The sequence below is a fragment of the Pteronotus mesoamericanus genome, unplaced genomic scaffold (assembly GCF_021234165.1).
Source record: "Pteronotus mesoamericanus isolate MK-2021 breed Mesoamerican mustached bat unplaced genomic scaffold, CSHL_Meso_final contig_42, whole genome shotgun sequence".
NCBI lineage: Eukaryota > Metazoa > Chordata > Mammalia > Chiroptera > Mormoopidae > Pteronotus > Pteronotus mesoamericanus.
The window spans coordinates 11,338,685-11,364,283 of NW_026555157.1; the positions used below are offsets into that span (position 1 = coordinate 11,338,685).

Consider the following 25,599-nt stretch of genomic DNA (forward strand, 5'->3'; position numbering starts at 1 on the left):
TCCATCCCTTTACTTTCAATCTGTGTAGGTCTTTTGCTCTGAGGTGGGTCTCTTCTAGGCAGTATATGTGTGGGTCAAGTTTTCTTATCCATTCAGCTATCCTGTGTCTTTTGATTGGGGTATTTAGTCCATTTACATTGAGATTATTACTGATAGAAACCTATTCACTTTTTCTCTTTGTACCTGTGTTTTTCTCTTTCTCATTCTTTTCCTTCATCTGCTTAAACCAGTCCCTTTAGCATATCTTGCAGTGCTGGTTTGGTAGAGAGGTATTCTTTTAGCCTTCTTTTGTTTGGGAAACTCCTTCTTTCCCCTTCTATTTTAATTGAGAGCCTTGCTGGGTAGAGCAATCTTGGTTGTAGGCTCTTGCTTTTCATTACTTGGAATATTTGTTGCCATTCCCTTCTGGTTTGGAGTGTTTCTGTTGAGAAGTCAGCTCCTAGCTATATGGGGGCCCCCTTGTATGTTACTTTCTCCTTCTCCCTTGCTGCCTTGAGGATTCTCTCTCTCTCTCTCTTTTTTTTTTTTTTGATAGTTGCCATATTAATGATGATGTGTCTTGGAGTGGACCTCTTTGAGTCCCTCTTGAGTGGAGTCCTCTGTGCCTCCTGGATCCATGAGAGCCTTTCTCTCCTCAAATTAGGGAAATTTTCCATCATTACTTTTTCGAGGAGGTTCCCTATCTCTTGCTCCTCTTCTTCTCCTTCTGTTATCCCTATTATACGGATATTATTGCATTTCAGGTTGTCCTGCATTTCCCTAAATGCCTCTTCATTCTTTTTGAGCCATTTTTCCATTTCTTGTTCTTTCTGGGAGCTTTTTTCTACCTTATCCTCCATCTCACTGATTCGATCCTCGGCTTCATCCAGGCTGCTTTGGATTCCTTCTACTGTGTTCTTCAATTCAGAAATGGTATTCTTCATATCGTCTTGTGTCTTCTTGATATTTTCTATGTCCTTTTCCAGGTTGATATAGTTTGCTGTAAGATTCTGATAGTTTCTCTGCATTTTCTCATAGTTATCTTTGAGCTGGCTGAGCTCATTGAGCTTCCTTAGAACCATTGTTTTGAATTCCATATCTGATAGTTCCCTTGCCTCTATTTCATTTAGCTCTCTCTGTAGGGAGTCCCCTTTCCCACTCATTTGGGGGGAATTTCCTTTTCCTCCTATTTTTGTGAGAGTCTGTTCAGCAATTCATTTATTTATTTATTTATTTTGGCTTCTATTTCAATTGGGCCGTCTAGATCCTAACTTTGTGAATTAAACTTCTATTGTAGTAGGCAGGTCTTTTTATTTATTTGTTTGTTTGTTTACTTATTTATTTATTTATTTTTTCTTTAGTTTTCTTTCTGGGCCTGCCTCTGATGATGTCAGTTGTTGACCCTATATGACCTTGGGTCGTTTGTTTGAGCTTTCTTGGAGTCTATTGTCTGTGTCTGACTCCTGCTTGGGGCAGTTCTTTGACCCCTTCAGTCAGGGATCCACTATTTCTGTGGATCGCTTTGCACTCTCCTGCTGGTTCCTTAAGTGCACTCCCCAGCCTGATAGGATCTCTGGTCGGACAGGACCTCCAGCCTGCCTGGGTGCTTATTCATCCAACCTCGCGCACTCATCTGGCACCCACGCCCAGTGGGTGCTCCGGGACTGGACTTTTTAGGGTCTTCTATTGTGTGCTTTCCCTGCTTTTGGTTCTTTGGGGGTGTCACCTGCCCTCGCCAAATGGACACTACGGAAATGGGAGGAAGTCAGCTCCAGGACTATCTGATTAATCCTGTCTCCAGTCTCTCCTCCAGGGACTCTGGGTAGCTCTGTGACCCCTTAGACCCAACATCCACTATTTCTGTAGACCACTCTGCAGTCGTGGGCCCGCGCGGGTCAGTTTACTGCCCTCGCAGATCTGCGCACTCCCTCGCAGGCCCGATCGGTGCCAGCTTGTGGGAGCAGTCGCCAGGCCAGGCGGGTCCACACACACGCTCGCCAACCCTCGCAGGCCACTCCGCGCGAGTGTGCACTCCTACACTGGGTGGTTTTGGCCTGTCTATTGTGTGCTTTTCAGCTTTTGGCTTTTTGGGGGTGTGGCCTGTTCCTGCACAATGGAGACTACAGAAAGGAGAAGAAGTCGGGACTCCCCAGTTTCTCCTCCCATTCTTTCCCCAACGCCTCCATCTCCAGTCTCTCCTCAAGGCTCTCAATGCAGCTGTGTGACCCCTTTGGCCAAGGATCCTCTATTTCTTCCAGCTTGTCTGCATTTAGCCCCCGAGCTCACATGCACACAAGCTGTGAGTGGAGCGCACAAAAGGCAGGTTAATTGATTCCCTTATGCCTGAGAGAGATGGTAGCTGCAGAGTGGGAGGTGCATTATTACCGGGGCTCCGCTGGCCACCGTCTCTTCTCTTCACAAAGTTTTCCTCACCAATCTTTTCCCAGCCACTAGCCCACTCTGCCGCCGCCTCTACCCAGAGATCATGGAGGGTGGCTGCGACTGCAGATTTTTGTGTTGGCCCTTTAAATGTCTTTTTGCATCCCCAGCCACCTGTCTCTGGCAGAGAGTGCCCCGAAGCTTTTAGGGGTTGCGCTTTGTCTGTGCATTTTCCTGGTTTCAGCTGCTATAGTCTAGGGGTCCCTGTTTATGGTTCAGACCCTATTTTTCTCAGGGGGATCCAACTGGCCGTTTCAATGTCCCTCTGGTGCTGGTGCCCGTGGGCACCCAGCCCACCCTCTTGAGCCTCCACCGCACTTCTCACCCTTTGGGATGTGTGAGAGTTGAATCTACTGCCTGTCCGTGGCTTCAAGGCTCCTCTCCCTCTATCGTTCCATTGTTTTCCAGGTGATTTCTCCACTATTTATTTGCAATTCCAATTTGGTCTTGGGAGTAGGTCAGCATGACTCCCATTTACTCCTCCACCATCTTCCTCTCTTCTCCCAAAATTTTGTTTTATCCTTTATTACACATACTTTGCAAGGAATTTCAAACGCTTTGTGGAACCAGATAAAGAATATAAACATACAAATAAAACTAATAATTATTCATTGTGTTTCCAATCAAAAAGAAGTGCTTTAAAGTCTCTTCACTCTGGATATCTTTTAAGATACATATTCCAAAATGCAAGATTCTAATGGAGTATTTGTCATTGCCTATTATTGAAATACAAACGAGGGATCATAAGCATCAATAGCATGCTTTCTTGGTATTCAATCTAAAGGAGCAAATTAAAATAAATTGATATTCTTCACTGCATTATGTAAATGATAAGAGACTAGGTCTCTTATTTGATATTTGCTCAAAATAGTGCAGCATAGCCCAATCTGTCCTGTACTGTTAGCTTTGTCACTGGTCAAAAACAAAACATCCTCATGAATGGCGTAAGTGCTTCCATATCATTATTTTTTAAAAAATTAGCTACAGCCCCTCTGACACTCCTCCTCACCTCACTCACACAGCCTTTTTCTGGCAGTGAGTACAAATGATGAGAACAGTCCTGAAAGCCTCTCCACTTTTATTGTACTTTTCCTGTATTTCATGACTTCTTTATTAGGAAATATGTTGGTTTTAAGTTCTCTATTTTCAGCAAGATCCTAAATTTTAATATGTGCTAATAGTAAACATTTGCATTTGGAATTATTTCAAATACCAACATGGTCTCAATTCTTCATTTTGTAATGATAAAGTCATGTCTTCTCCCACTTGAGATGATTTTAAATTTTTCCTTTTGTTTTTATATATACCCTATATACCTATATATTCTATATATCCATCCATCCATGCATTTATTTATACATTCATTTTTTTAAGACACATTTATTCAGTGTCATGATCAGACTATTACATTTAGCAATCAACAGCATGGATGCAAAAAGAAAATGTACATTAAAACCCTTTGTTGGAATGCTTTACATATTTCACAGAACAGAAGCTAAAATAACCTGTTATACAATTAGTCACAAATACAGTCCTCTAGTTTTTTTTTTGTTCATTCACTTGAGTATTGTCTAAAATATGTCTACCTTGTAGCAACTAGGTCCTGCTGCCACTGTACTTGGCTGAGCTCACAGATCTCTTGTAACCTATAGCTTCCCTGTCTCTTCTCAGGCTCTCCGCCCACGCTAAACTTTCTTTCCTGGGGTAATTAAGACCTCCGGCCCCTGCTATAGCTACTAGAACTGCCGCTAGAACTGCTGTCGCCACCTTGGTTTTGCAGTTGGGCGAAGTATTGGCTTCCAACATAGGGACCACACCTCTGCCTCCAGTTTCCTCTTTTCATGGGTTCAAAATTTGAAGATTAATTGTTCTAATTGCCAAAATCATTGCAGCTTCTGCCACCTCCAAAACTGCTTCCATTATTATCAAATCCGTGATAGCCATCCCCACTGCCACCATATCCACCACAGCCACTTCAACTGCTGAAGTTTCCTCCATGACCAAAGTTGTCATTCCCACCAATACTACCTCCACGACCACCTCTAGAGTTTCCAGGACCACTTCAACCTCTTTGGCTGATAAGCACCAGCCATCTCTGGATTAGAGAGGACTTTCCTTACTCCACAGCTGTGGCCATTCACAGTATGGTATACAAGATAGTAAAACTATCTTGTATAGAAAGTCAGGGTCATCAAAGGTTACAAAAGCAAAGCCTCTCTTTTTGGCACTGCCTTTGTCAGTCATGGTTTCATTCACTTCAGTTTTTCCATATGTTCAAAATAATCTTTTAGGTGGTGTTCTTCAATGTCTTCATTAATACGACCAACAAAATTTTTTTTCAGTTAAGTGGCACCAGGTCATTGAGAATCTTCTCTTGATACAGCTCTCTTTGGTTCCACAACTCTTCCACCCACCTTGTGTGGCCTTCCATTCCTGCCTGAATCTTCCTCCTTCACAGAGGAGTACATGACAAAGCCAAAGCCTCTGGAGTACTTGGTGTTTGGATCTCGCCTCACCACACAGTCTGTGAGCATTCCCCATTGCGCCAGATGGCTCCTCAGACTCTCTTTTGTCATTTCAAAGCTCAGATCTCCAGTAAAGCACTTCTGCAGCTGTATTGGCTCTTTGGGAGATTCTGACTTAGACATAAAGTCTGCAGGAGGGGAGACCTCAATGATGCTTACTCGGTAGCATCCACCAGCAGAAAAGAACAATCTAATGAAACATGTAGCTTAAAAGTATATTGACAGTCTAATAAAAAAGGTAGTCTGACAATTCAGTAATCAGGTTATTAGGTTATTATACTGTTGGATAAGCATTGTTACAAATCATCTGTGATCTTTGAATTTAAGTTAATGTTAGTTTTAAAAATATAACTGTTTATCTTGGAACATACCCCATACTCAACTTCTTTTGTTAGATAATATTTACTTGTTCTAAAAAGACAGTTTCATGTGGCCAGTTTCCAGTTATTGATTCTATTGATTGTCCAGCTCAATCAGTTTCAATTTACTGAAGCTTCTACATATCAGTTCCTGACAATTCCTAGATATTATTGAGAGTCATAAATAATTGCTTTTTTAGGTAATTTAATCTTAGTTGTTTTCAGCTGTATTAAGCTTTTTCTATGTATACTCTCTCTATGTGTAATCTTCACTATTACCAAATATATAGGTTTTCAACACAATACATGTATTTCTCTTCTATTGTTTTTCAATCATAAATAAATATACAAGGTTTGCCTTCATGAAAATAAGAATAACTTTTATTTTAATAATCAATTCTAAGCTATTAAGACAAATATGTTAATATAATTAATGTATTAATAAAATTATGATTTGTATAAGTACATGGAGTGCTTTAGAAATATAATTTGATCTCTCTATAAGATATGCTTATTAAACTTACATTACTTGCTAAGTTTACCCATTTCCTAATTAGACCTGCAAATGCCATGATCAATAACAACCACGACAGAAAAGAAGCTAGACAAAAATATTTTATTCTTAAAAAAAGAAAACCTGTTTTTAATTGCATGTCTAGTACATGGTAGTTACAGCTACAGTTCAACTTCTAATACATTTGGTGGCCAATACTAAGTCTACCCTCCTTCTCAGGTCAAGTATACCATCCCAAAGAACACTGTATCGTAGCATGAGATGCTGGTTACTCATCATAAATCATGGCATTTAGAGTCAACAAAATAATAGAAAAATTAAATGGATCAATCTTAGGTTTATACTTTGGGAGATTTTTAATATCTTTGTGAAAGCAGTGGGGCTCATCAGAAAGCCTGAGAGCCACTTAGAAATAAGCCCCAAAGATATTTGTATGACTTTTATTTCCACTCACCACACCTAGTCTAGTCACATAAAATGCGTAAAGAGAGAGGATGGAATAGGTTAATAATCATTTTTAGATCTGCTTTTCTTTTATTAAATAATTTTCCTTGTTTATTTTCTTCTACGCCCCCACTCCCATAATAGCACTTTTTTATTGTATGTAGTGTAGGACCTTTCCATCTATCGTTCAAGTATTTTTTTTTTCTTTTGAAAGGATGATATCCTTGAAACCAAATCATAGTATTGCTGGTGGGTGTTTATTTAAATTGTATTGTGCTTTTAATATCATTCTTTTTTCCTTTTGTTCTGTAGTGAGAGTCAGTGTATGCCCTCCAATTCTTGCTGTCATCCAAGTGTGACATAAGCATCCTACTACCTTCTTTTATGAGGTTATACATTTTTGAAGGAATATACCCAGAAATGAGAATGATAAATCACAGGCAACTTAATTTCACTAGATACTGCCAAATGGCTCACCAATATTTATGCCTCCAACAGCCATGCACTTGGGCTCCCATTTTGCCACATTCTCACTAGGTTTAGGTATTATGTGACTTTCTAATATTTGACATTTCAGAGAATGCAAAATGTTCTTTAACTTGTATTTTCATGATGAATAGTGAGAATAAATATCTCTTCAAATGTTTACTGGCTTTTCTTTTTTCATGTCCATTTGCTTGGAATATTTTTTTTCCATCCCTTCACTTTCAGTCTGTGCAGATCTTTTGTTCTATAGTGAGTCTTCTGTAAATAGCATATATGTGGGTCATATTTTCTTATCCATTCAGCTATACTATGTCTTTTGATTAGAGCATTTAAACCATTTATATTTAAGGTGATTATTAATAGATACATATATAGTGCCATTTTATTGTTAGACTATTTTCCTCTTTTTTTTTCTTTTTTCTTTTTGTTGTTCTTTCTCTTTTTTTTCTTCTTAAGCAAGTTCTTTAACATTTCTGGCACTATTAGTTTGGTGTTAACAAACTCCTTTAGCTCTTTCTTGCCTGGGAAGCTCCTTATAGCTCTTTATTTCACCTTCAATTTTAAATGATCGTCTTGCTGGGTTACGTAGCCTTGGTTGTAGGTCTTTGTTTTTCTCCACCTTGAATATTTCACGCCACTCCCTTCTGGCCTGAAATGTTTCTGTTGACAAATTAGACAATCTAATTGATGCTCCCTTGTATGTACTTCCCTGCTTTCCTCTTGAAATTTTTAGGATTCTCTCCCTGTCTTTAAGCTTTGCTATTTTAATTACGATGTGTCTCAGTGTCAGCTTCTTTGGGTCCACCTTGTTTTGGACTCACTGATCTTCCTGGACTTGTACATCTTTTTCATTCAACAGACAAAGGAAGTTTTAGGTCATTATTTCTTCAGATAGGTTCTCTGTCCCTTGCACACTCTTTTCGACTTCTGGTATTCCCAGGATGAGGATGTTGTTACACTTCATGTTGTCCCAAAATGTTCTTAAGCTCTCCTTATTTTTTTAAAGATTCTTTTGTTCTTTTTGCTGCTCTGCTTGGGTGTTTTTTTTTCTACCTTGTCTTCCAAATCATTGATTTGATCCTCTGCTTCTTCTCACTTATTATTTATTCCTCCCAGTATATTATTTATTATTATTTATTTCTGATACAGCATTCTTTACTTCTGAGTGGTCCTTTTTTATGGCTTCTATGTCTTTTTTTTTTTTTTTATGCTGTTGAGTAACATTATAGTCATTACCCTAAAGTCTCTATCTGATAAATTGCTTGTCTCTGTTTCATCTAGTTCTTCTGGAGAATTCTCTTGTTCTTTCATTTGGGGTCTGTTCCTATGTCTTTCTATTTTGGCTGCTTCTTTGTGTATGTTTCTATGTATTAGGTAAATCTGCAAAGACTCTGGTGCAAAGCTATGGTGAACACTGCCTGTGACTAGCCCTGGGCAACCTGTTTGGAGTTATCAGTGATCCACCATTTGTGTCTCCCTTTGCTGGGCCTATGTAGAAAAAAGTAGGCTGCACACCGAAGCCAGCTTTTCCAGCACCAGGCCCAGAGAAGTGTCAACTAAAGTCTCAGAGCTCCCAGAGATTCTCCTTTGCTCTTAGACTTAATCATTGAGATAGCCTCCAGCTACCCAAAGCAGTCTGGCTTAAGCTCCACCAGGTGAGGTGAGAGGGATTTCTTTGGGTGGAGTTATTGCTTCCCTTCAGGCTGATGCTATTTGGAGGGGATTGTTTTGCCTAAGAAAGATAGCTCCTGCAGTATGAGGAATAGCTCAGCACAGGGATCCTCATGACTGTTTCTTCATTTCTCTCCCCAGAGCCAACCCATACTCTCCTCATACGTCTCCAATCCACTTTGCCTTTCCTCTGCCAGAGCACAGGGTAAGTGGCTGTAAATAAAATATTGTGCATTGATCTTTTAAGAGGCTCTCTGGATCTTCAGTCAAGTTTCCCTGATACACAAAAACCCTGCTGCTTTTCACAGCCGGATGTTGTGTGGATGTCTTTCCCAATTCTTGTGTGCTAGGCTGAGGAGCCCAGCTTGGGGTTTAGACCCCACACTTCTCAGAGGGAACCTCCCCAGAGATTGCCAGCCTCTGGATCTTCAGCTACCACCTGTGAGATCTTAAGGAGAAGAGCTTAAAAAACAGCTACCACCCAGCCAGTCCTCATGTGCTTTCTCTGCATACCCTACCAATCACATTGTGGTAAAGTGGTTTCTTCTGTCTGTCCTTAGTTATAAGGCTTATCTCCAGCTAATGTTCAGTTGGGTATTCAGGAAGATTTTCCTGTATTTAGTTGCACTTCCAGTTTGGTCCTGGGAAGAGGTTTGTGCAGCTTCCACCTACTACACCACCATCTTGGGTCTCAAGTTATTATTCATTTTCTTAGTTTTCTCTCAAGTAATTTACTCCAAAAAGAGTCCCTTAAATATTCTTGATAATTATACATCTCATACCTTATTTTAATACTGCAAATATCTTCTTCTGATCTTCCTTTGGTTAACTTTGTTAAACAGAAATCCTTAGTTTTGATGCAATTAAAGTTTTCCATTTTTTAATAGGCTTAAATTACAATCGAATAGTCTGAGAGGACTCAGTACCTAAGCCATATTTCTGAATCATCCTTTTTACATTCTTGAATTTCCTTAAATGTTCAGCATCAATAGAGCAGATGAATTCTAAAATGTGTAATATCTATTTACCAACTTGAATAAAGGTGAATATTAATGAATTATTATTGTATGGGATTACTAAAAAAACAAGGTATAAATAGCTATATGCATGCTTGATGGAGAATAATAGAATTTTAATGTTATACAATAGTCTGAAAAACAAAGAAGAAATGCTGCTTGACTTTAAAAGCCCTGTTTTTGACACATGACATTTCATATTATCTTTTAAATGTCAATATATCTTCATGTGTATGTGTTTGCATATGTGTGTACATGTGTGTGAAGTTACTGTTCTGTTCTTTGTTTTCATTTTTTTAACCTATGAAAGGTATGATAAATATCATTTTGTATTTTGGGAATAATTAGGAAGATATTTTTTAAGTATCTGGACCAATAAAAATAACTTTTTTTTTTTTTAGTTTTTTGATAAAATTATTTTAGGTGAAAATAGTTTTGAAATATATTGGATTCTTCTTTGTTTTAAAGAATATAAAAATGTTTTGTTTTTTTTTGTTTAGTTTCTTTCAGGATTGTCACTATGAACCCCACATATTCTACTTGAAATATGTACATGATATGTACATGATATGTTGTCTGAAATGGTTACTGAGGGATATCTTGACCTACAATAAATAACTATGAACTTCTGCTTTTTTAATTAATGTACCAGATCATCATAATCTTTCTACCTCTTTTCCCACTGTCAGACTGGCAACAATCATTTCAACTTCCATAGTTTCTTCATCTGTAAAATAAAGATTATAATACTAGCCACGTTATAATCAATTTGTTAAGCATAAATCACATTTTGTGTAAAATATTTATAGGCCTTGGCACATTATAAGTACTATGTATCAATCAACTATAACTATATTTTTATTATTAATGGTATCTAATTGTTGTTGTATTCAGTGTGCACCTATATAGCACTATCACCTTTATTCAAATTTTCTGTATGCTAGTGAAATAAATAGGTAACACATTAGCATTGTGAGTAAAATTACAATGTGTATGTGGGTATAGGTCTGCGAGTATATAAAATACTAACTTTGTTTTAGTTTCAGGTTTTAGGTTGATTCCCAAACCATTGTAAAAGATAATTGAGAGTCTCCTGGATAAGAGAGGTATTAATATAAAGGTTAATTTTGATTTTTGTAATTTTAATACTCAAGCAACTACCTAGAAACAATGTTACTGAAACTGTAAGCAACCAGCCCCAAAGAACTTCAGCTTCAATAGCCTCTATCTCATTATCCAATCTATTCCACCATCCAAATATTCCATTACCTATTTATGACAATAAATTCCAAACATTCACTGTCCAATCTATTACAGGTAATGGTTATAAAGTATAATGTTCTGGAGTCATTAAGTCCTGCTGTTTCCACTAAGTTGCCATTATAGTGATGCTCTTTTGAAAAGAGAACATATCAAAAGCATGGAATTTGGGCAGCTATGCAATGCAAACTTAAGACAATACAGTCAAACTGTATAATAAAACCATGAAATCTGTCATAAGGCACTGTTTCATAAAGTTTCCACTCTGATCTTATTAGCAAATGTGTGAGTCCTGAGAAACTGAAACAACAAAAGGGCATTCTGAGGGCACTTGATAAAGTAGAATTTGAACGTCACAGTCCATACATTTGTCCCCCCTGCATTGGATGACATATTTCTAGTAATAGAGAATATATTTTTTAGAAACCCTACATAAAAGTAGGCAGTGACAGCTGATGATAATAGAGTAAATACTGAGCTTAAATATTCTGTTTATTCTTAAATCAGTTCATTGTGTCCTGATAGCACTGTCTGTATGCTCGATAAGATTAAGTACCTGTATAAAATGTCTGAAAACAAAACTATAGTCTGTCTGAGAAAAGATTGTTCTGAAAAATGTGTATGGCTGTTACCTCCTTTTAAAGACTAATAACAAACCTGTGAGCTATTTAGCATGCCAAAGATATTAGGGCATTGAACAAAGGCCTAATCTCGGCTCAAACTATGCCTTGGTATCTCGACTGAAATAGAACACTCAAACCTTATGAGCCTCTGTTACCTCTAATGATACAGTCACCCTTCCTCTCCCTCTAGGACCTGGGAGATGAGATGATTCTGTGATATGCAGGGTACATTAAACATGTGCAATCACTTACAAATGGCAGATGAAAGAATTCCTCTTCTAAACACTGCACACAATATAACCAAAACAAATAGTTCCATGAATGACTTCTTCATGGCTTTCCCAAAAGACACCAGGGCGAAGGAGGAACCAAAGCTTAAAAATACAGTATCCTTTTTTCTTCATGGGGGATACCTCCCAATAACAAACAGTAGGGGATGCCTGAAAGCACAGATAATACTGAACCCTATTTATACTATGTTTCTTCCTATATACATATGCATGTGATAAAGTTTAACTTATAAATTTGGCACAGTAAGAGATGATTAATAACTAATAATAAAATAGAACAATTATTACAATATACTGCAATAAACATTTTGTGAATATGTTCTCTCTTTCTTTTTCAAAATATCTCCATTGTACTGTACTCACCCTTCTTTTTCTTGCGATGATGTGAGATGGTAAAATGCCTATGTTATAATATGAAATCTGGTGAATGATGTAGACATATGTGATGTAGAATTAGGCTGATTATAAAAATTACCTGAACACAAGCACGGAGGTAACATGACAGTGGATCTGATAACCAAGCCAGCTACTAAGTGAATCAACAGGCAGGTAGCATGTGTGGATAGGGTGTAGATCTGCTGGACAAAGGGATGACTCAGGCCCTGGGCAGGATTAAGCAGGATGGAACAAGACGCCAACATACGACACAGAATGATGCACAAGTTAAAATTCATGAATTATTTCTAGAATTTTTAACGTAATTTTCAGACTGCGGTTGACTACATGTAACAGAAACTATGTAATGTGAAGCCATGAATAAGGAGGGACTACAGTAGAGTGTAACATTCCAAGATGTCCTGTATAAAAATTGTTAAAGAAAAGATACCTATCCTGAGAGAATTTAACATTGTGCGTCTTACTGGTAATTCTGGTGTAAGTGGTTTTTAGACCACTTTATTTAAAATGCTTGTCTAGCTAATGTCTATTAGTGAGGTCATTTTGCCTAGGAGCGTATGTTGTACTTTAAAATATATGAAGTCAAGAATAAATTTTCCTTTAGTTTGTGTTTAAACTAAGGTGATATTTATTGAGTTGAACATGAAGATTCATGACTTCAGCATATTTTGAAAGCAAAGAGGGTGGACCTATTCTAGCTGTATCTGTCTAAAAACGTGGCTGGCTTTATATAATTCTGAGCAAAACCACTCTAGCTTCTCATGGGAGGTGTGTCTGCTGACCCCACGCAGAGTCCCTCAGCCAACCTCTGACTTCATCACCAACCTCTGACAAGCTCAGACTACGCTGTGGCTGGCTGGCAGCCGTGCTCTACCTGACACAGATGCTCAGAGGATCTTTCCATTTTCCATTAGTCATCTTTCCCAAGGTAATGCGAAACCCTTCAATCCACGTGTAAATTCAGCTCAGAAGTGTGGGTAAAAGCCCCCAGGACAGGCCTCGCTCAATGTTCCTGGCACCTGTTCCCTCAGCTGGTTGCTTGTGAGAGGGGTTCTGCATACTTAGGAGGTCCTGTGGAATCAATCCTTAGTGTCCACAAGGGTAACCTCAAAACATGCCTGAATATTTGTCCTTCTTTCCTCCCTGTCTTCATTCCCCCCACTCTCTAATTCCTGATTCCTGGGGAAGCCAAGGCCTTGTCTAGATTCTGCTTTCAGAGGAACTCAAACTACGATTTTTCCCAACATCTTTCTTCTGCTTCTGCCCCAGGTTATCCATGCAGTAACGGAGAATAGGCGGTTCACAGCAATGCATGTCCTTACATTACTATCCTCTATGGGTCCAACGTGATTACGCATAATCTTTTCGAAACAATTTCCTGGTTACAAGGTATTTAAAATAAAATTTAACATCTATCACATGTTACATAATTTGCTACATGTTTTACATGTGTTGTTATGTTCAGTTGTCATAACATCCTACAAGTTACATTGTAGTCAAAATAAATGAAAAACCTGTGATTCAAGGAGTTGAAGTAACTCATCTGATGCCACCAAAGTCATAAGTAACAGTCAGGTTTCAAACCAATTCTGATTTGCCCTAAGGCCATTATTCTGCCCACTTCGCTTGCTCGCTTCTGTGGTAGGTAGCTGGTGTGCAGCGAAGTGCACAGGTAAGGACGCAGACTTTATACAGGCAGCTATGTAGATATTCTAATTACTGTGTAAGCTCAGAAACCTGAAAATTAGGTCCTGTCTCAGTTTGCCAAACTCCAGCTTTGTGACTTTGAATTAACCATGTAACTTGCCTGGACCTCACATTCAGTGACTCAAATATTTCTGGCAGAGCATGAGAAGGGAAAATGTGATAACCTCATTTCTTTCTCTCATTATCTTGGTGACATAACAGTATGAATTCAAACAGTCACTGTTAGTAAAATACAATAATAATTTGTACAATGTGTGTGGCATTTTGGATTTTGTTGGTTAGAATCTTATTTAATCAGAATCACTTTTTTTCTGCTCAGGACTTCTATATAGAGGAAGCTATCTGAAATCAGTGCCAAACATCACACAAATCAGAAAACTACATTGAAAACATCTGAATCATCCTCTAGCGTGTCCACCAAGAAGTCTTTCCTGTCTCTTTCATGAGGATTAACTACCTGTTGGCAGCTCTGCTAGATCTAAGCACATGTATGCTGAGATAAATCATCACCCTATCTCTAAGCAAAGGCAGAACAACTTATCTAAGAGACATATGACAGTTTAAAAAAAAATATTTGGTTCCTAGATAAATCTAATGGGTAGTATGTGCCATTTAACTCAATTTGAATTGTTATAGTTTTCTCCTATGGTGACCAAAATTTCAAGATTCCCTCAGTGACCATAACCTTGTAAAATCCCCTCCCATTTGAGTGCAGCTAAAATCTGTAAATATGATGATATATCACTGGTGTTATTATGTTAACATTATATGACAAAATGGATTTTCCAGGTGGATTTATATAATCACATGAATCTCATCACTTTCAAGCAGAGCTTTCTCCAGATCTTGACAGAAGCGAAAAGCAGAGATTGAAGGCCTGAGATCTGATGTGACTTGGTTGGCTTTGGAGGAGGCCGAATGGAAGACTCTGAGAGTAGCTCGTAGTTTCTGAGAATGACTTGCTGTCAACAGCCAGGAAGGAGATGCAGTTTCAGTTCTACAACCACACAAAGTGAATTATACCAAATAATTTGAATGAGTTGGAAGTGATTTCTTCCCTCAACCTCCAAATCAGAGCCCAGAGTAGCTGACACTTTGATTTTGGCCTTAAATAAATGAGAAAAGAGGAACTAGTGAAGCTTACTCCAAATGTCGGACTCCAGAACTGCAGTACCACATAGGTGGTGGCCCAAATCGCTGAATGTGTGGTAATTTGTTACACAGCAATAGAAAACTAATACACCTCCTTTAGGAGCTGATGAGTGCTCATCTTAACTGAGATTCTGTTAACAAATGTTATCTGAAATTTACATCAACTTGTTTATACATCCAGTCTATATTGCATGTATGTAATGCAATATCCATTAGAGTGACATCAGAAATATAGCAAGAACCATGAGCAACGCCAAGGATTAATCTCACAAACATAGCACTAAAAGGGAAAAATAGCCAGACACAAAAGAATACTTATCATCCAATTCCATTTATAGGACATCAAGAAAACCAGGATAACTAAATTGTGATATTTATAGAATGCATATGCAAGTGTCAAATGTATAAAAAAGAACAATGCAGTGGTTGTGAAGAAGCTCAGAAGAGTGGTTACCTTAGAGTGAGAGAAGGAAATAGTGACAGGAAAGGACCCTGGGATGAGGGGTGGGTGCCTCTGTGGTACCTCTGAGCAAAATAGAACCAGAGACTTGGAAATAAAGAACAAACCAACAGTGACCAGAGAGGAGGGGGATGGGGTAACAGGGGAAAGAAGGGGAAGGGGCAAGCAAAAGAACATGAATAGAGGACTCGTGGGCATAGACAATAGGGGAGATTGACTTTGGGTGTGGGGGGTGATGGGGTAGGGGAGAGCAATGAGGGAAAAGGCAGGACAACTGTAACTGAAAAACAATAATATGCGCGCGTGCATGTGTGTGTGTATCCTGTCACTTCTAAGAAATGTACTCCAAGGCTCCCCTTACTTATAAACCCCATGTCTTTCTTCATTTATTCTGGGCTCATGAAATAGACTATTTTCTACTCTTTAATTTATTTACTTTATTATATGGCTTTTAGGAAGGAGTCGCCATCTTTTGAACATGAGTGTAAATTATCTTTGAAAGACCCCTGACCACTCTGATCTACTCTCTCTGCTATTTTCTTGAATCATCTCATTTGCTTCCTGTTCTTTTAGTTTTCTCCTGAAAGCAGCTGAGATTTTGCCAGGGATGCTGGTGCTAATAGTGCCTCCTGCACTATTCCTTCACCAATGTGCAGGCCCCTTTTATATTAATGTGACTGGGGAGAAGCAGTTATAAAGGTAACCTGCTGATTTTATTCCTTCTCCAAAACAGCTCCCTTAATATTTGGAATAGTCCGGCTCTTCTCCATATGTCCATTATATTTTTTCTGTTAAAATATCTAAAATTAGAACTTTAATCACTATTAATGCTGTTCAATACTAGAGGGTCCAAGCTATTTGGCAGAAGAGAGGATGGATGTCCATTAACCCTGGTATCTCAACCTAAGGATCAGCGTGGATAGATAAGAGCATAGACCATTCATTCTACCTGATTGTTATAAAAGGAAAAGAAATGAAATGCCACTTTGTTTAAACTTACAGATGTGCTGGTATGGGTTTTTAAGGGGATTAAAAAATAAGATGAAATAAACAGTGCTTGCAATACTTTTAAAGCCTGACAGCATCATGATTCAACCATAATTCCATCTCCATATTAGCTGATCATTTTCCATGCAATCCCTGCTTATTCCTACTTCTGAGTAGACTCAGTGGATTTTTTTATTGCCTCCTAATTTAAAGTCTGTCACCTCATCCTCTTTTCTAACCATCCTTCAGCCACTTACTTCCTAAGCCTTTCCAAATATATCAATGTACAACTCCTCTCTTATGAGACCTTACTATTCTTTAATTGTACTCCATTTACTTGGCATCTAATCACATCACACTTGTTACAATAGACCATCAGCTCCTTTCAGGACATGTCGGGTGCTGAAAATGGGAAGCAGTAGAGAGCCATGGGACCATGAGACTTTCAAAAGAAGCTCTTCTTTGGAGGGAAAAGTAACCTTATCCAGCCTTAAAACCATGAATTATAGAAACTCAAGGGAACCATGATTAAGCCAAGTGGTTTCTGGCCAAGTGGGTAGTTTGTAGATGGTCCAAAAATCTTGTTGATTACATTGATTTAATATGAAAATAAGAACATGGCTGGCTTCTTCTGGAAAACACAAAAAAGGGGAAAGTTTATTATCTAAGAGAACAGTTAGAAGTAGAAAATAATGTAAAATTAAATGAGTTAAGAATAACTCTCATGTTTAGCAGTGGCTGAGGCTCTGCTTAACTAGAAGTGAAGCAGAATTGCTGGCATTGTGACCATCACTATCATCTTCATCAGCAGCATATATTTAATATGGATCCACATATTTTACATGATGCATATCATTTGATTTGCTCAAAAATTCTAAGGAGCAGGAATTATTATTCTCATTTTTTTCATTGATACTAACACAATCACATTCTGAGAGGATATCTTAGCCTCCTATTCCTATTACAACATGTGACCACAAACTTAATGGCTTAGAACAACATGAGTTTATTATCTTACACTTTTGGAGGCTAGAAGTCTGAAATTGGCTTCAGTGGCCAAAAATATAAGTTTTGGCAGGCCAGTGCTCCTTCCAGAGGTTCTAGGGAAACATTTCTTTCTCTCTTTTCATGGTCAGTAGTGCCATCTTTACACCTATCCCCCTCCCCACTCTGACCCTTATAATTGTACTGAGCCCTATCTCATAATCCTCAATTTAATCACATCTGCAAAGTCCCTCTTGCCACGTAGGGTAGCATATTCACAGCTCTTCAACCACATAATTCTCTGACTTATCTCCAGCAGTGTTAAGGAAGCTCACTGCAGGTATAGGTTATAAAAAAAGAGACAGCTAAGAACCTGAAGAATCCACATCCAGAAGGATGGAAAGCCAGTTTGATGTTAAGCAGAAGGAGATGATAACCAAAGGAGAGTCTAAACGATATTTCTTGAATTGTGGCTCACCACTCTCCTGAAATTATTCAATTAATTTTCAATGCAATTCCTGAATTTTCCCCAGCATACTAAATTAAAATCTCATTATAGTAAGTTTCCAAAGTAATTCTTCATGTTTAAGTGTGGGGGCTGTGGGATAAAGAAAAGGAGACCAACAGCGGAAGTGGGGCAGTCAACACAAACAGGTACTACAAGGCTCAGAAAATGTTCCATAGTTAAAAATGCTCAAAATTTAACATGAGCAACATTAATAAGCAGGTAACATGAAAATTAATTTACACTGTCCATGTATACTGTCCCATAGGTATGATTTCTATGACCATAAATATTAACTACAGCCAAAAGGAAACTAGATGATAACCCAACTCTTTTTGGGCAAAGAAGACTTCATAGTACACACACATTCACAAAACCTTCTCCAATCATGTAAATGTTGTGAAGATCCATGTTTTCTCAGTTTAGAGGCATAAAAATGTTCATTTTTTAAAAATATAATCATCCTGCTAAGTGGATTAAAAATAACCTTGTTTTACCTTGCACATTTCTCTGAAGAACTCAATATATTGATGGATCCTATTTAATTGTTCTTCCTTTAATCCCAAGGATTTAACCAGCAGAACCCAGTGTTTACTATTGTTGCTTGAAATATTTCTATCACTAGCAAATATCCTGTACTCATACATGTGATAGTCACGACAACTTTGTCCAGTCATTGAGATAAACAATGGAATGGGGCCTTGATTTCTCATGTAAAACCGTGACCCAAGTTTATTAAGTCAACAATTGGAAGTCATCAGTTATTTCTTCCAAAGGAGGCATAAATAAAATCTCATTTCTTAGGCATAACATGTCATTTAATTTACCTTTAGTTTTTCATGTCATTAAAGATGTTCCTTTTATATACAACCTCATAAAAGATTGAAAATTTGTTTTTCTTTAAACGTCCCCAGTTCTGACAATCAAGGTCCCAAAACAAAACAATAAAAATTCTCAATGGTAGATGAAGAGTTTATCAATGTTCTCTCGTTTTCCCCCTCTCCTCTTTTTTTCTCTGTCTGGCTGCTGAGCAGATCTATTACATTCCCAGTCACAGCGAGGTATCTGAGAGGTCATGACGACTGAGCATTCTCAGGGCCTCCAGGCCTCCCAGCACGGATAACTGCCAAAGCCATGAAGGGGCTGAACAGAAGCACAGGCACAGTGGTGGTTTGGAAAAACATCTTATAATATTTAAGGGTGTCATGTCACTGTGATAAGCAGGGAAAAAAAGCAGTATCTTTATCCTTTAGGGGGGAGAGAGAGAGAGAGAAGGAGAGGGGAGAGGAGTTGAGAAGAGGGGTGGGGGAAGGGGAGCTGAGGGGCAAAGAGGGAAAAGGGGAGGGCCAAAGGTATTTTTCTGTCTATTGTGTTTCCAGTAGTTTTTTCAGATGTGACCAAGCACTTTACTATGATTCTTTGAGAAGGAAATACTTACAAGTGCATCAATGTGCTAATGACCATATTATCAATTGATAATATGATAATGTCATGTATTAACTGGGCTCATGTTGCTGATCTCAACAGATATCACAGATATTGCCATTAAATGAGCAGTCTATTACTTCCAGAGCTGTTCACCAGTGAAATGGGATTCATGCTCTAAATTCTGGTGTAACTTTTTCCTTAGTCCACAGCAACAAATGCAAACTTATGGGGAATGTCAAATAAAAGACCTAAGATCCACAAGCTAACTACTAAATACCAAATCAGGTGACTGCAGTGGATTACAAGAGAGGAGCCATCATAGTAGATGATGATCTAGATTCTGAAAAGCAAAAAAAAAAAAAAACACTTATGCCTAGAACTCACAATTTCATAGCTCAACTTATAAATAAAAGGAGGGGACAAGTACTGAGTGGTGTGACGTAAGGGCCAGGAAAAAAATACATACTTTGATGACTAAATTTTTGCCACTCAAGAGTCTTTTGAACATTTGTTCAATTCATTCCAATAATTTTTATTGTGGTTTACTAGGCAAATTTTCTTATTTTAGACACTTAGGATACCGTAATAGGCAGAATAGTCACATGCTCTACCCTAGATTCTTGGTTTTCCTAAGGCCCTAAATAGCAACTATCTCTAGAAGCAGTTATACCTTAAGTTATAACCAGCTACTGAAGGAATAAGTAATTCCTCAATTTTATATTTAAAAATAATCAAAACCTAACTCTAATAAAACAAAAGCTTAAAAACAAGACCTTTTAAGAAAGAAATATGAACTTACAGGATAATGAGCTTAATTTTCCATGAGCCAGGCTGAGCTTGAGACTTTTTACATTCCCTGCTAGCAGAATTTATCAGCAAAGTCAAATTGCGTATACATGTGTGTGTATCTATCACCTATCTATCTATCTATCTATCTTTATAAATATATATGAAAATTTATTTTAAATCATCAATAAAGTAGATGACTATTAATAGTGATTCACCAGAAGTAAATATGAGGAATAATTTTTTTTCCCCAATGTTGAGCAACCAGCAATGGAGCTAAGCCTTCCTAAGTGATGACTAAGTGATGTTAAGGAGAGAGTTCACACACACACAAGACACACTACCCCTTAAGAGTAAGGGTAAAGATTCATGCATATAACAAATATCAGATCTGGTATAATCCTGAACATCATTAACTCATCTGTATTTCTTTTTTTCTCCTAGTATGTTAAGAATTGTGTTTCACATAGAAGGTATTTGATGGTGTGTCACTCATCTCATGAGTAAATAATCATATATGTAAAGCCCTAATAAAACCACCATCAACTTATATCACAGCAGCCTGTAGTTCTCAGTCAATAAGAGACAAGCTCTGAAGGCCTTATGGGAGCAACATGAAGATACAAATAGATTTTATTTATTTATTTTTAGAGAGAGGGGAAGGGAGGGAGAAAAGGAGAGAAACATTGATTAGTTGTTGCTCACAAACCCCCAACTGGGGACCTGGCCTGCAACCCAAATGTGATGTGTGCCCTGACTCGCAAACGAACCATCAACCTTTTGGTTCACAGGACAGTGCTCAGTCCACTGAGCCACACCAGCCAGGGCTGGAGGTACAAACAGAGGTCAGGATATCTATTTGCTCTTAAATATTGTCTACAGGTTGAATAAAATATATTTCACATACCTTTATGCTCATCTATGTATTAAAATGACTTGGTGATTAATAAAATATATCCAAAATCCTTACCTATTGTATAGTAAATGTCAGTCATTGTATATTTTTACCAGTCAACAAATATTAAAAGCATAATAATTATCTAGGAGATGAGAATATGTTGTCTGGAAATTTTATTCATTAAGGTAAAGGACCTCAGCGTGCAAACCTGAAGAATGAATAACAAAGTTGATTGCACATCAAAACCCAACCATACAGACCTTTACACCAATCACCTAACTGAAGAAAAGACAGTTCACTAAAGTAGAGGAAATGAAGAAGCAAATAAATATTCCAGGAGGCCACAGTTAACTAAGCTTTTCTAAATTAAAAGACATCCCAGCAGGGTTTGTAATTGATTTCATACAACTGGTAAAACAAATCCCACTTATCATCCCTCACACTTGGCACCTTTGTTATTTCAGATCCATATTGGCCCTGTGATCCTTATAAATGGACATGTGGTCTGAAACTGTTGATAAGAATGTAGCTATCCCTATTTGCAAGTCTCTCCCCTCCCTACCTAAAGGAAAACAATGGAGAGGGCCTTCTGGCACTTGAAATTCACTGATGAGGACACTGTTTTGAGAAACCTTAGGATAATGATGAAAAGGGGATAAAATTACAGATATTGTCAACACAGCCACTGGGTAATTAAAATAAGGAAGAGACCAATGTCTGAACCTTCCCAACATTTACCATGCACCAATATACACTCTTTTTTAAAGAAAAGTTGATTTCAAGTTAAGAATTAGATTTGAGCTGGAGGGGAGGACAAATAAAAGCGACAAAGTCTTGTCAAATTCTTTAAGAGAAAGTGTGAGAGAGAAATGCTAATAGGTTTGAGACCAGAAGTCTCACTTGGTTTTTTTCCTGAGATTAAATTTTCTCTAAAGTAGCATTACTGTAAATGATACCTAATGCTCCAATCCACATTCTAGCTATCCTTTTGTCTTCAACCTTTAATCAGAAAAACAAAAAGTAAAATGTTGGAAATTTAAGCAAAAAAACCTAAAAACCCTTTTCTCCTCCACAGGCAGCATAGAGGAGAACCCATGTGGGTTTTCAGCAGGTGAGCAGCCCACATTAATCTGACAAGAGCCAGCAAGAGACTCAGGGATGCAGTTGCCAGCTGACTCCAGGAACCTTACCTCTTCAGAAGTTAGTGTGGCAATTATTGCAAAATAACTACTTTAGAAACAAAGCTTCTTTTGCAAGTTAGAATTAATTTTTAAATTTGAAAGTTCCTGCAACCACAGGGCACATTACAAAAAAGTCATGAAGTTGAATGAAAATATAGCATTGGATCAAATAAAAAACAATTTGAAAAGTTCAGACCCAAGAAATATTGAAGTAATTTGGTATAATGTTGCTGGTCTAAGTAAAGGTGGCTCTCAATTTTTCTAATTAAAAACAGCATAATTTCTAAAATGGGGACAAGCTATGAAAAAGAAAGCCTAAAAGATATGCATTGAGGATTAGAAGGTCCTCATTATAAACAATTATATCACAATGCATTTCCATGCAAGTCTGTAACTGCGTGTTCCCCATGGGTAGTTTTTCCTTTTAACTTTGATTCTGAACAACTGGAAAGTGGTTATTCTGAGACACCCTTTCTGTCCTGTAGGTACCTCCAATGAAGACTACTCTACTTCAGCGTAAGAAATGGCTACTACAACTGAAATGGTAAGACCTGATAACTAAGAAAGAAATTGCTCCATAGGAATAGGGCACATATGATAGATATATTTGAAATAATAATATATTTATGAACATATATTTATACACCATGTGTGTTAAAGAAACTTTGTAATATTAGCCAGAAAACATAATCATCCATTATGTTATTTGTTTAGGAAAATACCTTCCAAGATCTAGAGGAACTCACTTACAAATAATTTTTGGAATGCTACCCACTCATCACTCAAGAAGAGTCTGGCTTGAATAATAACAGAATGGCTTGGAACATAGGAAATGATCCAGGATGCTTCCTTGCTGGTGAAGAATTGCACTAATACCTTGCAAGTTCATCTTCTTTGGAAATGTCCTAATTCCCCTTGAGTGTGTGTGTAGTTCTTTTCTTTCCCCTTTCACTCCAAATGCCTATCAACAGTTTTAATTTTTTTTTTACATGATAGGTACACAAGACGAGATACAGAACAAATGGTGTCATTGAGAGAACAGAGATGAATCTACGCAGTGCAGTGGCGCTATTCTAGAGATGCCTCACTGGCAAATTAGTGGAGTTTTCCCCCTTCATCCATTAGGTGAACTATATGAAAATTACATTTTGAAAATCAAAACTAGCCAAATATTGACTATTTCATTTATTTCTGCCTTGATAATTAATATGTTATTGGACGAACTCTAAGATATCTTGATATTCTATGGTTGTATGAATCCATTCTCAGTGAGTTCTAAGGAACTCTGAGAGCCAGATTTTCACCTTCTGAGGAATAGGGTTAACCAGCATGCAAGCAACATTTTCAGAAAGCATTCTTCCAGACTGCTTTACATTAACCAATCTTCATTTATACTCAGGAGAAGAAGATGTACCCCAGACAAACTTAGCATGTTTGGCTCATGGAGAGTGCACCATGAGCTCTTTAAAGAAAAATATTGCTTGGCCAGAGTTTTGGCAGATCTAGAAAAATAACAAAAGAAGGATTTAGTAGTAAAATCATCATGAAGCCTCTATAATTAATTTTATAACTTAAACCATGAATTAAGGATTGAATATCTTAGAAAATAGTGCAATATATCTAAAATGATAATTATTCCAACAAGAATCATTAACAAATACAGTGAGTATCTTCCTGAAGAAATTAAAAAAAATTTTTTCTTCCAAAATGGGCTATATCTATTGAGTATATCAAATCTAATTTACAATGGTGAAGACTACCTTCAGATTATCCAAGCATGAAGTAATGGATTTTTTGCAGTTAAGTAATTTTATGTCATAATAATATTCAAAGTAAACCAACTAGTAAGCCATAAAATCAATAATTTGGTGCTCAACATTAACAAATGATAATCCAGACACAGGCTCTAGTAAAAAAATAAATAAATAAAGAGGAACGTTTTATAAGACATAATTATTGTCCTTTATATTTGGAAAAATGTACCAGAAAAATTCCTGGTTTGAATGAGCTATTATTGGGGTGAGAAAGAGTTAAGGAGCAAGGAATATAAGGTCAAGTTTCTTAATAACAAGTTAAATATTAGGATTGCATCAAATAACAGCTCTAAAACAAATGATGCTTCTGGAGTCCATTTATTCCTAAATAACAAGAAGTAAGATAAGTAGACAAATTTGGTTCCTGGACCCAACTCTAACATATGAGTATGGGATGGGGGAGGGAGGAGGTTTTCCACATTAATACCAGCAATTCTCAGACATCAGCAGAGTGCCCTGTATCTTAACTCAATTCTTGACACTATCTACCCAGAGATAGCAGCAGATTCTACAGTTAAAGGTCCCAGACCTATAAGAATGCTCCCCTACTCACCCTCCAGCTACACACTGAAGGTTCCCACAACCACCTCCTTAAGCTTTAGATGCTAGTAGAACTCCCAAGTTCATACCTATATGTCTGACTGGCTTGCTATAAATTAAAGGTCCTTATTACCGTCTCCTCAGATTTAATTAATTTGCTAGAACAGGTCGCACAACTCATAGAAACATTTTAAACTTCAGTTTACCTATTTATTACAAAAGGATACAACTCAGAAACTGCCAGAAGAAAGAGATGCATAGGGAAAGGTGTGGGGAAAGGGCTCAGAGCTTCCATGCCCTCTTCTAACTGGTCACAGTCCCCAAATCTCCACATCTTCACCAGCCCAAAACATCTCTAACCCTGTCCTTTGGGTTTTTATGGTGTTACGGAAAGCCAGACTCAAGACACGATTCAGGGAACGGAGTAAGCCTTTATTCACACGCGCGGGCTCAGAGGAGGCAGTCTCCAAATTCTGAGCCCTGAATCGGGGTTAGATAGGGGTTTATAAGCCCTAGCATTCCAGGCGGGAAACGGATGGGCTTCCCAGGTGGGGGAAGGGATTAGCATTCAGGTGGGAGATTGATGAGATTGATGTGCTACCCAGGCGGGGGAAGGGATGTGAAAACGGGCTACAGGAACAGATAAGCAATGATTAACAGTTAACCTGGGAGGGGTCTCTGGCTAGGCTGCTCCTCCCAAGTCATCTTGCCCTTATCAATGGAGGCTTCATTACATAAACATGGTTAATTAAATCATTAGTCATTGGGGATTGAGTCAACCTCTCACCTCTTTCCTCTACCTAGAGGTCAAAAAGGCAGGACTAGAATATCTAACCCTCTAATCGGTTGGGTGGCTCCACTTGCAACCAGCTCTCATTCTCTGGTGCTTTCTAAAAGTCATCTAATTAACATAACAAAATATACTTTATCACTTTTTCTTCCCAAGGATTTTGGGAGCCTTGGTACAGAAACTATAGACAAACACCAAATATATTCAAGATATGTATTTTGGTCATGTGGTAAATGACAATATTGCAGTAATAAGCAGAAAACAAATAAATAAAAAGAGAAAAAAAAGTCAAGTGAACCCAAACACCAGATATCAAGTAGGGCCAAAACCAAAAGTTAAAATTTCAGGATATGGTTTCAAGCTAA

General features: G+C 37.8%; 1 pseudogene; it reads right to left on the reverse strand.

The window, feature by feature from the left end:
• Positions 1-4,126: 4,126 nt before the first annotated feature.
• Positions 4,127-5,066, reverse strand: LOC129073641 (heterogeneous nuclear ribonucleoprotein A1-like; annotated as a pseudogene).
• Between the last annotated feature and the right edge of the window lie 20,533 nt (positions 5,067-25,599).